This window comes from Canis lupus, chromosome 2 (genome assembly GCF_048164855.1).
Source record: "Canis lupus baileyi chromosome 2, mCanLup2.hap1, whole genome shotgun sequence".
Lineage (NCBI taxonomy): Eukaryota > Metazoa > Chordata > Mammalia > Carnivora > Canidae > Canis > Canis lupus.
The window spans coordinates 36,812,895-36,825,409 of NC_132839.1; the positions used below are offsets into that span (position 1 = coordinate 36,812,895).

Below are 12,515 nucleotides of genomic sequence, written 5' to 3' on the forward strand. Positions count from 1 at the left end.
AGATATCCACATCCAAACGCCTCCTTGATTTCTTCATTTGGATATTAGGATACGAGTTCAGCTTCAGTAAAAGGTATCTAGAATAACCATGCAGATTATAGAAGTTAGCTGTCTCACACTAAAGCTCTGTGACTCACAAAGTCTTCAGGGATCCACCTTGTACCTACAAAATAGCTCACATTCCCATCATCAGAAAGGGACAAAGGGAAAAAAGGCATCCCATTTATTTTAGAGTATCATCTAGAAATTGCTCACATCGTTTCAATGGCCAGAACCTACTGACATGGCCACATTTAGAGAGCTTATTACAGGCAACCATGTGTCTGGCTAGATAAATCCATTATCATGAATGAATAGGAGAATGTATATTAGGGGTCAACTAGCAGTCAATCTCTATTACAGATATCCACTACAAGGATAGAGGCATCTCTAACTTAACATTTGCAAAACCCAATTCCTGCTTGTTCTTCCAAAATCTGCTCTTCTCCAAAATTATTCCCGTCCTAGTTAGTGGTGGAAAATGGAACAAATGAGTAGTTTGATTTTAGACATGCCGAGTTTTGAGGTGCTATAGAACATCCAGTATAGATTTCCAATAAGGGGTTGAAGATATGTCTGGTTTGGAGTGAGATCAATATTCAAGATTCAGACTTGATCCCTGACTGAAATAAATGAAGAGGAAGAGTATATGTATGTGGTACTGTCGGAGACTGCATAATACAGAGGGCAAAAAAGAAACAAGGATGGAAAGGAAGAACATTCTGCAAAGAAGACTTCAAGAAGAGGGCCCAAGACACATGGAAAGAGGCTGGAGAATGTGGGGTGATGGAACCAGTGTGTGAGCCTGCAAAAAGGTCAGATACCGTGAACACCGAGAAGCAACTTTCAGATTTGGCCATTGTGCTATTACAGACATTAACACAAGCAGTGTATACAGTAAAATGGGGGCAAATGCTAATGTAAAGAGGGACTTAGAAATGACAAGTACAGATAGCTCTTCCAAATAGAAGGAACAGAATTAGTAGAGGGAGAATTTATGAAGAAGAGAGGGAACAACTAAGGGATTAAGAGTCTTGAGATTCTTTCCCACCTCCCACCGAAGGGGGAAAAAAAACTCTGTAGAAAAAGGATGGCTCACACTTTAAGGCATAAGACAACATAAAGACTCCTAACTCTGGGAAACGAACTAGGGGTGGTGGAAGGGGAGGAGGGCAGGGGGGTGGGGGTGAATGGGTGATGGGCACTGAGGGGGGCACTTGACGGGATGAGCACTGGGTGTTACTCTGTATGTTGGTAAATTGAACACCAATAAAAAATAAATTTATTAAAAGAAAAAGACAGGAGATCAGGGTGAGTGCAAATTTAGGTAAATCTGCAGGAATCAGGGTGAAGGTGTGGAGTTCATGAAGTGTGTAATGCTAATCAACAGTATTGATAATACTATTATTATTACTAAGCCCTAACATTTATTAAGCACCTCTCATATGTCAGTCAATACGCCAGTAATTTGACACAGGCAGAGGGAGAAACAGGCTCCTCACAGGGCACCGGATAAGGGACTCTATCCCCGGACCCGGGGTCACGCCCTCAGCCAAAGGCAGACGTTTAACCGAGGGGATCCCTGGGTGGCGCGGCGGTTTGGCGCCTGCCTTTGGCCCAGGGCGGGATCCTGGAGACCCGGGATCGAATCCCACGTCGGGCTCCCGGTGCATGGAGCCTGCTTCTCCCTCTGCCTGTGTCTCTGCCCCTCTCTCTCTCTTTCTCTGTGTGACTATCATAAATAAATAAAAATTAAAAAAAAATGTGTGTAACCACTGAGCCACCGAGACGTCCCCACAGTGGGTTCTTGAATCAGGTCTGACACTAATGTCACACAAAATACCAATTCATGAACTAAAAAGGCCTATGTGTAATTTCTCCATATTCAAAGGATGACTTGAGATCCTTTATTTTAAAGACCTAGTCATTCCAAAGTTTAACTAAGAGCAGATTTATTTCTCTTCAGTCTTTAACTTTTTGAGACTCAGGAATTTGTTCCATTTTGATGCACCAGGTTATATAAAATCACGTTTCATTTATTCGGGCAATTTCTACTTAATAATAGTTAGAAGTATCTTCACATGCCAGGTACTGCAGTAACATTTTGCTTTGATTATTCAACAAAAATCTTTAAAGATTTTCATCTTATTTGCCTATCTTATAGGCAAAGAAACTCCTTAAAAGATTACGATTTTAACTATCCCATTAAATACAACTGCAAATTGTTTTCAAATGAGGATCTGTTAATGGGAGAAAATGAAAAAAAGAGTAAGGAACCGAGTTAAAAATCGGACATGATTTAATACTGTCATTTATCATTAATTGTTCTGGGATAATTTAAATTCCACTAGCTTATTTTTTACGTTTTTTTTTTTTTTTTTTTTTTTTTTTTTACAGGTTATAATTGGGAAGCCGTATCCATATATCTGACTTATAATGTTCTAAGAATGGCAGTTAAATACAGTGCTATGTAAGACTGTTGATTTAAAAAAAATTGAGTATCAGATGAATGGGATCTATATAGTATTTCGGGGCTTAGCGAAGTCGTAAGCCATTAGGAATACTGTTTGTTAGTGATCCCACTACAGCTTTGCTAAGTGTCGCAGAGCCATAAAATAAGCCCTTTTAAATAAAAAGGTGACCTTGATAGTATGAAGACGCATGGCTTTAAGTGGCTTCAATTGTCACGGGGATGGAATCAGCATCCCCCCGGCTGGTGTGGACCACGAGGCCACCATCTCCTAACAACCTGCCAAGGGATGGGCTTTCACCTTCGACTACAGTGATGACATTGTGTCGGCGGGAGGCCCAAGCAGATGACCTTGTCCCCTGAAGGTGGCTCACGCTCTCGGGGTACCACAGCAGGACCTACAGCTGCCGCCTGACGGGAAGGGGCTGAGATCGAAGGCCCGGTGTCCGGAGGCGTCGGCCCCGCTATGCGGGGCTGGAAGCCATCACAGCCCCCGCCCCCCGGCGGACCCATCCCGGTTAACATCGGGAGCGTTTATGTCCTAGCACGTCCCTGGACTTGGGTATACCAGGGGGCCGTCCAGCCCTCCCAGGGGCTCCAGGGGGCTCCCGGCGTTACCCCCTTCTTTCCGCGGGGATAGAGCCACCACAGACAGAGGTGGCTCCATGGAAACACGAACTCCTCTGCCTCGTCCCAAGATGGCGACCAGCCCTGGTAGGACTCCAGGGAGCCCCGAGCCACTTCCCCTTCCCAGCAGGCCCTGCGCGGGCGACGACGGCAAGAAGGCAGGGGGCGGAGCCGGCGTGAGAGGGCGGGGCACAGCGCTGCGCCCGCCCGCGCGCACCCCAGCCCCGCCTCACGTCGCTGCGTCCCGGCCCGGAGCTCTCGCCCGGCCGGGCGGCGCGCGCTGCCTGCTGGGATACTCGGCCCGCCCAGCCAGTCCTCCCGGCTTGCGCTGCGGCCGCGAGATCCGCGTTTTTTTCCAAGATGGTGGCGCTGGGTTCGGGGTGACTGGCAGTAGACGACAGAGCCTGAATCCCCTTCGCCGGAACCTCGACACACCGCCTTCCTCCCGCTCACGCACCCCGCTGCCACTTAGCCATCCGCCGGCCTGCGCGCTCGCCTTCCGCCGCCGCCTCGGACTTGGGCTTCATCTTGCGGACCCAACGCTTCGGGCAGCGGGCGGCGGCGCCTCCCTCGGCGCGTCTCGGGGTCGCGCTCGGAGCAGTCCGCAGCCCAGCCCCGGCTCGGCGGGCCCCGCAGCTCCCCAGCGCGGACAGGCGGCGGCTGGCGGCGAGCTCGGGGTCTCTTGCGGCCCCGGCGCCCCCTTTCCCGGCCTCCGTCTCCGGAGAAGGAAGCGCGGGTCCCGCATGAGCCCCGGCGGTGGCGGCAGCGACAGGGAACGAGGCGGTGGCGGGCGGAGGCGGCGAGCGAAGGCTACTGCGACCAGTGAGGCAGCCGCGGCTGCGAGGGCCACGGCCCGGGCGCGGGGGCGACCGCAGGTCAGTGTGGCCGGGGGCCGTTCCCGACGTCGTCCGTGTCGCCGAGCCGCCTTCCGGGGCCTGGGACGGAGGGTGGGAGGCCCCCGGACCGCGCGGCGGTGGGGGGGGGGGGGGCGGCTGCTGCCAGGACTAGGCCTCTGGTGGCGGTGGCGGCGGCGGCGGCGGCTGCCTCCGTAACTGTCAGTCCTGGCCGAGGGCCGGAGGGAGGGTGGTGTGGCCGGAGGGGACGCGAGCGGGCCCGGGGCGGGGCGTGCAGGGCGTCGAGAGTTGGCCTCGGTGGAAGGGCTCGCGGAGCAGGCCGGAGCCGGGCTGGTAGGGCCGGCCCTCTCCTCCCGAGGGGAGAGTTTTTCTTGAGGGCTCGGCCCCGTGGGTGAAAAATGCTGAGCCTGGCGCTGCGGTGGGTTGGGATTTGGGGGTGGACGGTGGCGGGGGTGGGGTTGGGGGGGAGGGCGGATGAAGTGGGAAATCGAGCCCCGGGTCGCGTCCACAGATTATCCGCGTTTTCATGTTAAACGTGAGTTACCGGGTTTGCCAGAAATTCCCTTAAATGCAAACCTGCAAACAGTTGGCATTTTTTACTTTCCCTTTTCAGTTGAGAAAATGAAAAGGACTCTTTCTTCGTCATGGCGTGGAGGTTTTGTTGGTAAAGTGAGAATTGAACGTGGCAAATGCTTTAATCAATAAAATTGTTAGAAATGATTTTAATGTAGACTTAGACTCCTTCAAAGATAATTTAGTCTCTGAATTTTTAAAAACGACCAGTGGGCATACTAAAATAGAAACATTACTAAATCTGTCTGGGATTCTATTTATTAAGTGGCTAGGGTGCTGTTGAAATGTAAAAGAATAGTAATATGGGATTTACAGTCCATAGTTACCCTCCGTAAATATGAGGGGAATATGGATATGACCCATAATTTTGGAGAATTCCACTGCCTGCAATATTGAAAGAAGCAGGAAATTATTCCAGAATATTCTGGGGGGAAGAAAAGGGCCTGAAATGGAAAGGACCTAGAGTTTGGAAGTATAACTGTTAAAAAGTTACCTGTCAGAGTCACTGTGGATACCCAATAAATATCTTGAGTGAATTAGACAAGAAGGATAAGAAGTGTTTATTCATAATCTCTGACTAATAAGTACTCAGATTATTGTGTAAGCCATGTAAAAATTTAGAATTTAGAAAGATAAAAGTATAATTTTGTCATGATATATATAGAAATAATTTTAGAGGTAGATGGTGCTTATAAATCGGGTTATCACATTTGTAATAAAATGAATACAATATTCACGATGATGCTGATAAGACCAAAGAATGAACCTGAAGCCTTTTAAAGAAACTAATAATCATGACAACAAAAGCAAGAAATAAATTCAAGAAATAATGACCTTCTCCTTACAAGAATGGGACTGGAAACTAAGGAAGTCTTGTATCAATATATATTATCTAGTATGCTAAGTATTATGTACACTGTTGTCTGGACATTGCCTAGTTCTTGAGGACTTTACAGAGTAAATTACAATATTACAATGTTTTGGTTCCTTTTCAGGGGTTTTGTAAGCTGTTTTTGTTTTACTTCTCTGAAATTGTACATTTTTTTCATGGCTTAAAAAAATACCTTCTTAAGTATGCTTATTAGAAGTGTGAGGAAGACACATTCTCATCCCACTTGCCCAGCTCATGTAATAAGGTTTATTGGGTATTTAAAATTGGATTTTAACATTTAATCAGTTGTATTTCTTAAACTTTAGATCATTTTTAAAGTGGTACTCCTCTCTCCCCTCCAAAAAAGAAAAAAAAAAAATCACCCCACACATCTGAAATGATTTGCCATTTCAAATAAGCAGTCAGTGGAATAATCCAAAACTATGCATCATATCTAAATTTTTCAACCCAAACACTTGAAATATTTACAGATGTTTATTTTCTTAAATGATTATTGGTTATGTACTTGTCATGTTGCACATTTTTGTTTATATCTAAACTAGTATTGGTCAAAACAGGGACATTACATTAAGTACATAGGTATCTGTTAAGAAATTAGTTTTTTGATTTTTTTTATGAGTGAAGACAAGTTTTCTCTTTTTAGGATAATTCGGGATAACAGAGTTTTGGCTGATTTTGACATTCCCTGCTCTGCCCCCACTGCAAATGAAAAGATAAATTCAGACATTATAATGTATACAGGGAAGATAGCTTTGGAATTAGATTCCATTTTTACTTCTGGGCTCAACCTTACTTGTTTGATCTTAGAAAGTTACTTAGTCTTGGTGAGCTGCAGTTTTGTCATCTGTAAAATGGGGTGGTGAAACTAACTCAGTTTCAAGGATTAGAGTTCGTAAAATGTCTGACACTTCAGCCCTCAATAAGTATTATCATTTGAAATCTTCCTGAAACACCGTTTTTTTGTTCTTAATATTATTCTCACCTTACACACAGTGAACTCTTACCATGTTATCTTTTACGTTATTTTCATTCTCACTACCTATGAATTCCCTTTAAGGGCAGGGACTTCTAGAGATTACTAGAAAGTGTGTTGCCAGAGTGTGGATGAATTAGTTACCAGTAAATAGCTAACGTTATTGGGTACCTACTGTGACTGCTGTGAGGGTTAGGTGTAGGAGCTACAAAGACAGGAAACTGTGTGTTTGTCCTTTGGAGGCTTATAGTCTAGAGGACTTTCTCCACTTAACACCATGTTTTGTGAAGTCTATCACACAAGGGAGCCTCATCTGTGCTTTTGGTCATAGGGCAGTTCTGTGGACCCAACACTTCCTGCCTGCAGCTGCTATTCTAAAGAATATTGTTTTACGCTTTTAGACAACTATTTGGCACATGTGATATACTTTATATGCCTTTATACCTTGGTCCTACTCCATAACCCAAAATCGGGCACAGTATGTGTGTGTGTGTGTGTGCGCGCGCGCGTGTGTGTATGAAATTTACTTTGGTAGTTGTCCATAAAGACTTTGATATTTTTCTGGGGTGATTGTCTTCTGGTTCTAGATTTATAGAAGTTTCAAAGGTGAGTAGGACTGTTCTTGAGGCCAGGCACTCCATTTTACACCTGAAGAACTTGAACTGCAAAGCTTTAAAATGATTTTTTAAGGCCACCCAGTAGCAGAGCTAGAACCACAGTCTGAGTCTCTGGACTAGAGTTCAGGACTCTTTGTACACAGTGGCACATGTCCTCTCCTACCTAAAGGGAGTAGTTTGCTTCTATTTGAGTGTTTTCTACACTATTATAGGAAGACAGACTTCCTAAGATGCCATCTTTGGGCCTTCTCTGAGCATAACAGTGCAGGAAATGGGGCTTTTTCTTCTAATAAAGGAAGTCAATTAAAACTACAGTAAATAGAAATGATGTTAATGTACAAACATATCTTGTGTATGGAACAGGTGTTTAAAATATTTAAAGGTGCTATATAATGTCATAATTTAAATACATAAATACATATTTATAAATAATAAATATTTATACCGGCTTTCATTTTCATTTACTCTCAGAAATGTTACCTATAGTGTGCTTTTATCTAAGTTATCTTTAGTAAGTAAACACCATTATGGATAATAAGTTAAAGTTTTTTTAAGTTTAAGGCCAATCTGAGAATGAAAAAAAACTAATACTTGTTTTTTGTAATATTGCTGTTTGCAAATGAGATTTAGCTGACAGTTGTTACTGTTTGATTCTAAGCTTCATGACTGTGAACTCCCTAAATTATATATAAATTTTAAGTTTCAGAGTCTCAACAGGTTCAGTGAACAAAAGCCACCAAGAACCACTGATGTGGAGGAAGAAGCACTTACTTTGGTGTCAGAAGATCATGGGTTCATCCTTCCCATCTAGCTTCCTATCTGGTCCTAGCAGGTCATTTATCTTTCAAAGCCTATGTTCTGTTAACTTCTGTTAAATAAGGTGATACTTGCTTTGTCTGTTTCAAAGGATTGTTTTTCAGATGTGGTCATTCTCAAACATTGGAATAATACTGTATAAAGTGACCTTATACATGATTTAGTGACTTGTCCAAGAAATCAAAGTTGGTTAGTGGTAAACACATGATTGGAACCTTGGTGTATTTACATGCTTTTCTCTATAAACATTTTTAAACTTTTCGTACTTCCAGAAGTATTATTTTGGGAAATATTTAGTGCGTGAATTTATTTTAAATTTGTTAACTACATTTGAAATAAACAATAGATCTTAATAATTAGCGATGCGGGGGCAGCCCGGGTGGCTCAGTGGTTTAGTGCGCCTTCAGCCCGGCGCGTGATCCTGGAGACCTGGGGTCGAGTCCCACGTCAGGCTCCCCGCATGGAGCCTGCTTCTCCCTCTGCCTGTCTCTCTGCCTCTCTCTATGTCTCTCATGAATAAATAAATAAAATCTTTAAAAAAAATTGTTGATGCACTATTTGGTATCATTAATCCTTAGTCAAATTCCTTCTGTAATTACCTTTACTTCTTGACCTCTTGTTACTTTGATAAATGGCAGGTGAATCATAAGGTTGACATAGATTCTTACTTGGTAAGATTATTCCTGAAGTTCAAACCTAGTAAGTCTGCTGGAATCTACAAGACATCACATTGGATCATAGAAAAAAATCCTATATAAGACTTTATTAAAAGTCAGCATCTATGCCACAAATAAAAGCATGGAAGTTGCATTTGATCCCTCAACACTTATTATACAAATAGGATAAAATGTTCCTTAAATGAAACTCCTTGGCCAGTATGGAGCTTAATGTGACTCTTAACAGTTAAGTGTGATACAGAAGTTGACTTTCTATACTCTTCCAGGTTAGTTGAGGTTAGTCAAGCACAGATCCTTTTATATTACAGAAATAAAACGAAAAAAAAATTGACCTGTCTCTGCAGTATGCAGGCTTGTAACTCTTTGTTGCTAATGCGATGACTTCTTGTATCAAGAGGGATATCTTATCCATTTCAAGCTTCTAATATAATAGACTTCTATTCTTGGATGTGAGAGGATAGTTTTAGAATTGTTTTTGTGGCCTGTAACCACTATCTTAATATATTTACTTTTATATTCTTTGTAATTCAGAATAAATTCTGAATTTATCCTCTGAATTAAATATGCAGACAGTACCGAGAATAATGTAACAATCATGTATCTACCATTCAATATGGATAAATGTCACATTTTGTCTCTTGTACTCTTTAGCTCCATCTTTAAAACTGGTGTTATTCATTTTCTTCTGAGATGATACTTGTAGCACTGTAGATAACACTATGGGAATTTTCTTCGTACTGCCAACAAATACTTCCTTTCTCTTGTCAGATGTACAACATAATCCTTTTCCTTGGAAGGGAAAGGATGAAATGCCCACCAATGTTTTCTCTATAAAGGTAATGGGTCATAGGGAGAAACATGAGTATTTCCAGCTTATTAATTATTTTAGTATTTTTTCTTATGGATTCTATTTATTGTGCTTCTGTATGTGTATATGCGCCAATATTGATAACCGTATAATGTGCCGTAAATCAGGATGTTGATTATTTACCTTTGTTAAATAAAGTTTTGTTTGGGGAAAAATATAATCTTTCGAGCACCTGTTGTATGTGATATGTATACTGATCTATTTCACACAAAGAGTAATTGGGTAACATTTTTCTTTTATAGTTTTCTTTTTTTTTTTTTTCTAGATTTTATTTATTTATTCACAAGATACACAGAGAGAGACAGAGACATAGGAAGAGGGAGGAGAAGCAGGCTCCATGCAGGGAGCCTGATGGGACTCGATCCCAGGACTCCGGGATCATGCCCTGAGCAGGAGGCAGATGCTCAGCCACTGAGCCACCCAGGCATCCCCTCTTGTAGTTTTCTGAAGTGAGCTGACATTGCATTATATTCCATGTTGATGATAGAAACTATGCTGTTTAAGATACTCTAAATTTAAAACTTCTAAGAAATGAAAGTTTCCCTAATTACTTAAGCTGTTTCATTCATATTCAATTTCTTACACATTTTTCTATATCTGTGACATATTACTATAGACTGAAAGATTATATCCTTCCAAAATTTAATATGTTGGTATTGTAACGCCCATGGTAATGGTATTAGGTGGTGAGGCCTTTTGGAAGTGAGATCATGAGAGTAGAGTCTTCTTGAATGGGATTAGTGCCTTATAAAAGATTTCAGAGTTCCCTCTTCAGCCGTATGAGGACCCAGCCAGCAGACAGACAGCTAGCTGTCTGTAAACCAGGAAGGTGGTTCTTGTCAGATACTGAATTTGCCAGTTTCTTAGGCCCTAGGAATATGAGAAAGAAGTTTGTTTATAAGCCACCCAGTCTGTGGTATTTTGTTTTAGCAGCCTGAAATGGACTAGGACACATTAAATATATTTTAAAAAACAGAGAGGGAAAGTAGGAAATTAAATGGATAAAGTTTGGTAGGTAAGGTAGGGATACATTGTGCTTGACAGAATGGAAATGCTTAAAAAGTGGAGATAGTATTGAAATGTGAATGCTTAAGGAAATATATTAGAAAAACCAAGCTGACTTTAGTTTTAAATACATAAAACTAGATTTCTGCATTTCAGATATTATTGTATATTTCTTTACTGCCCAGAGTACTGTATTTCAAATTATCAACAGGAAAAAGTCTAACTGGTCTCATTTAACTTTAGAAGGGAGTCAGTTCACTCCTAAAATTCTTCTTACAACTTGTGGGCTAGATGAAAGGCAAGGAGGGGTGAACTTAAAAATAGTTGGATCTCAACTGGAAAATAGGTAAGTCACTTATCTCAACTGAAATTAAATCTTTTCTTTCCTCTTGGATTGAAGATTCTATGAGAACAATAAACATTTGCTGCCTGTCTCATTTTTTTTTCTTTTCATGTATAGTTTTATATATTTGTAGGTGCTTGATGAGTTGAGCACTACTTTTAGATATGTACTGTGGGTTGATGAACTAAGAAAGAATGGTCAGGAACAAAATCCTCTAGGCTTCAGAACTTTAATTTTAAGTAGATACAGGACTAGGGGTCAGCCTAGATAATGGGCCAAAGACCTATCTATGTTATGGCCCCACTTTACTGCCTCTCCCTGTACTGAATTTGACAAGGCTTTCCTAGTAGGAAGGGTATGTTTGTGTTCTCCGTAATTCTAGCTGACATCAAACTTTGAGAAATTGAGGCTTATCCCTACCTTACAAGTTTCTCTTAAGTGATCAAGATTTAATTCCCCTAAGTGCTATTTTAGACATGTAGCATGTGTTTAAAACTGCCATGACTACAATAGTATTTATTTTATGTTATCTCGATATCTTCCTTTAATAAGAGTAGATTGGGTTAGATGATCTCAAAGGTAACTTTCAGTTTAGATACTATATATATTCATTTTTTCTCTTTGAATATATGTTTTAATTATACTTAACACATACAGTAAATAATATAGGAAATATTCATTCCATTCAGAATTAAATTCTTCCACTTTTGATTCTTTGAGAAGTAAATGCAGTCTTACGTATTCACTTACAGCAACATCGTCCTAATCTTTCCCAGTCCTATTACCCTCTTTCTACTTAGATAATAACGATCCTGAGGTTGAGTATACATCATATTGTTTATACTTTTACTGTACCCCTGTACGAGTATCCATAAGTGATAGATGTTCTGTTTTAAATTTTTACGAATGGTACTGTATTGTACAGAATCTTTCATCAGATTCCTTTAAAAAATTTTTTTTGAGATATATGTATTGGTGGATGTGTGTCTAGTTTATTCAGTTTGCCATATGGTACTCCATTATATGGCTGTATAAAATGTATTTCACTATTGATGGATATTTTGAGTTATTTCCCTTTTTGTTATAAAAAATGCAGTGATTGCGTTTACACATTTTTTTTGGTTGAGATATTGGGCAGACTCATTAAAGTGAAATCCCTGGGAATAGGTTGTGAACAACTTTTACTTTATTAGATATTTTTTAATTCTTAAATGAAATCAATACACCAGTATATACTTTACTACCAATATATGTGTATTTTGTTTTCCAGCATCCTAGCCCATACTTGGGATTGTCCTATTTTAAAATTTTTGCAAATTTGATGGCTGTGAAATGATACCTTTTTTTTTCTACCTCACTTTAATTTGCATTAAATGGTGAAAATTGTGGGTAAATGGATATGAATTTTATTATTTTTGGTATCTTTTAAGTTTTGTAAATTAAAGAATTGTTTTAAAAGAAAGAGCCATTTTCATACAGTATATTTGTTGTAAGGGACCTTGAGGATCATCTCATACAACCTTCTTATTTTTCAGCGCAGCCATGAAAATTATCAGAATAAAATACTGCTTTTTGCCCATTATGGTATTCTCTTTTGGGATATAGAATCTCAAGTTTCAGTGTTGAAATCATGAGTCTTTTCCTTTATGATTTGTATTTTTTGTTAAAATCCTCTTTTATATTGTCTGCTAGGGGTTAAGAGGTTCATGTTATTTGGGATTTTGTGGGCTTTTTTTTTTTTTTTAAGATATTTTATTTATT

The 12,515-nt window shown here is 40.7% G+C and overlaps 1 protein-coding gene across 11 annotated transcripts in view; it reads left to right on the forward strand.

Annotated features, from left to right (window-relative positions):
- The first annotated feature begins 3,718 nt into the window (after nt 1-3,718).
- Nucleotides 3,719-12,515, forward strand: part of UBE3A (ubiquitin protein ligase E3A) — a 95,528-nt gene continuing 86,731 nt past the window's right edge. For 7 of the 11 annotated variants that reach the window (XM_072795552.1, XM_072795501.1, XM_072795478.1 and 4 more), the window contains exon 1: nt 3,875-4,011. The gene's annotated coding sequence lies outside the window, so the exon portion shown is untranslated. Of the gene's footprint in view, nt 4,012-4,256; nt 4,409-12,515 lie in introns of those variants that run through there. The other 4 variants (XM_072795561.1, XM_072795539.1, XM_072795510.1 and 1 more) reach the window with 4 other exon arrangements.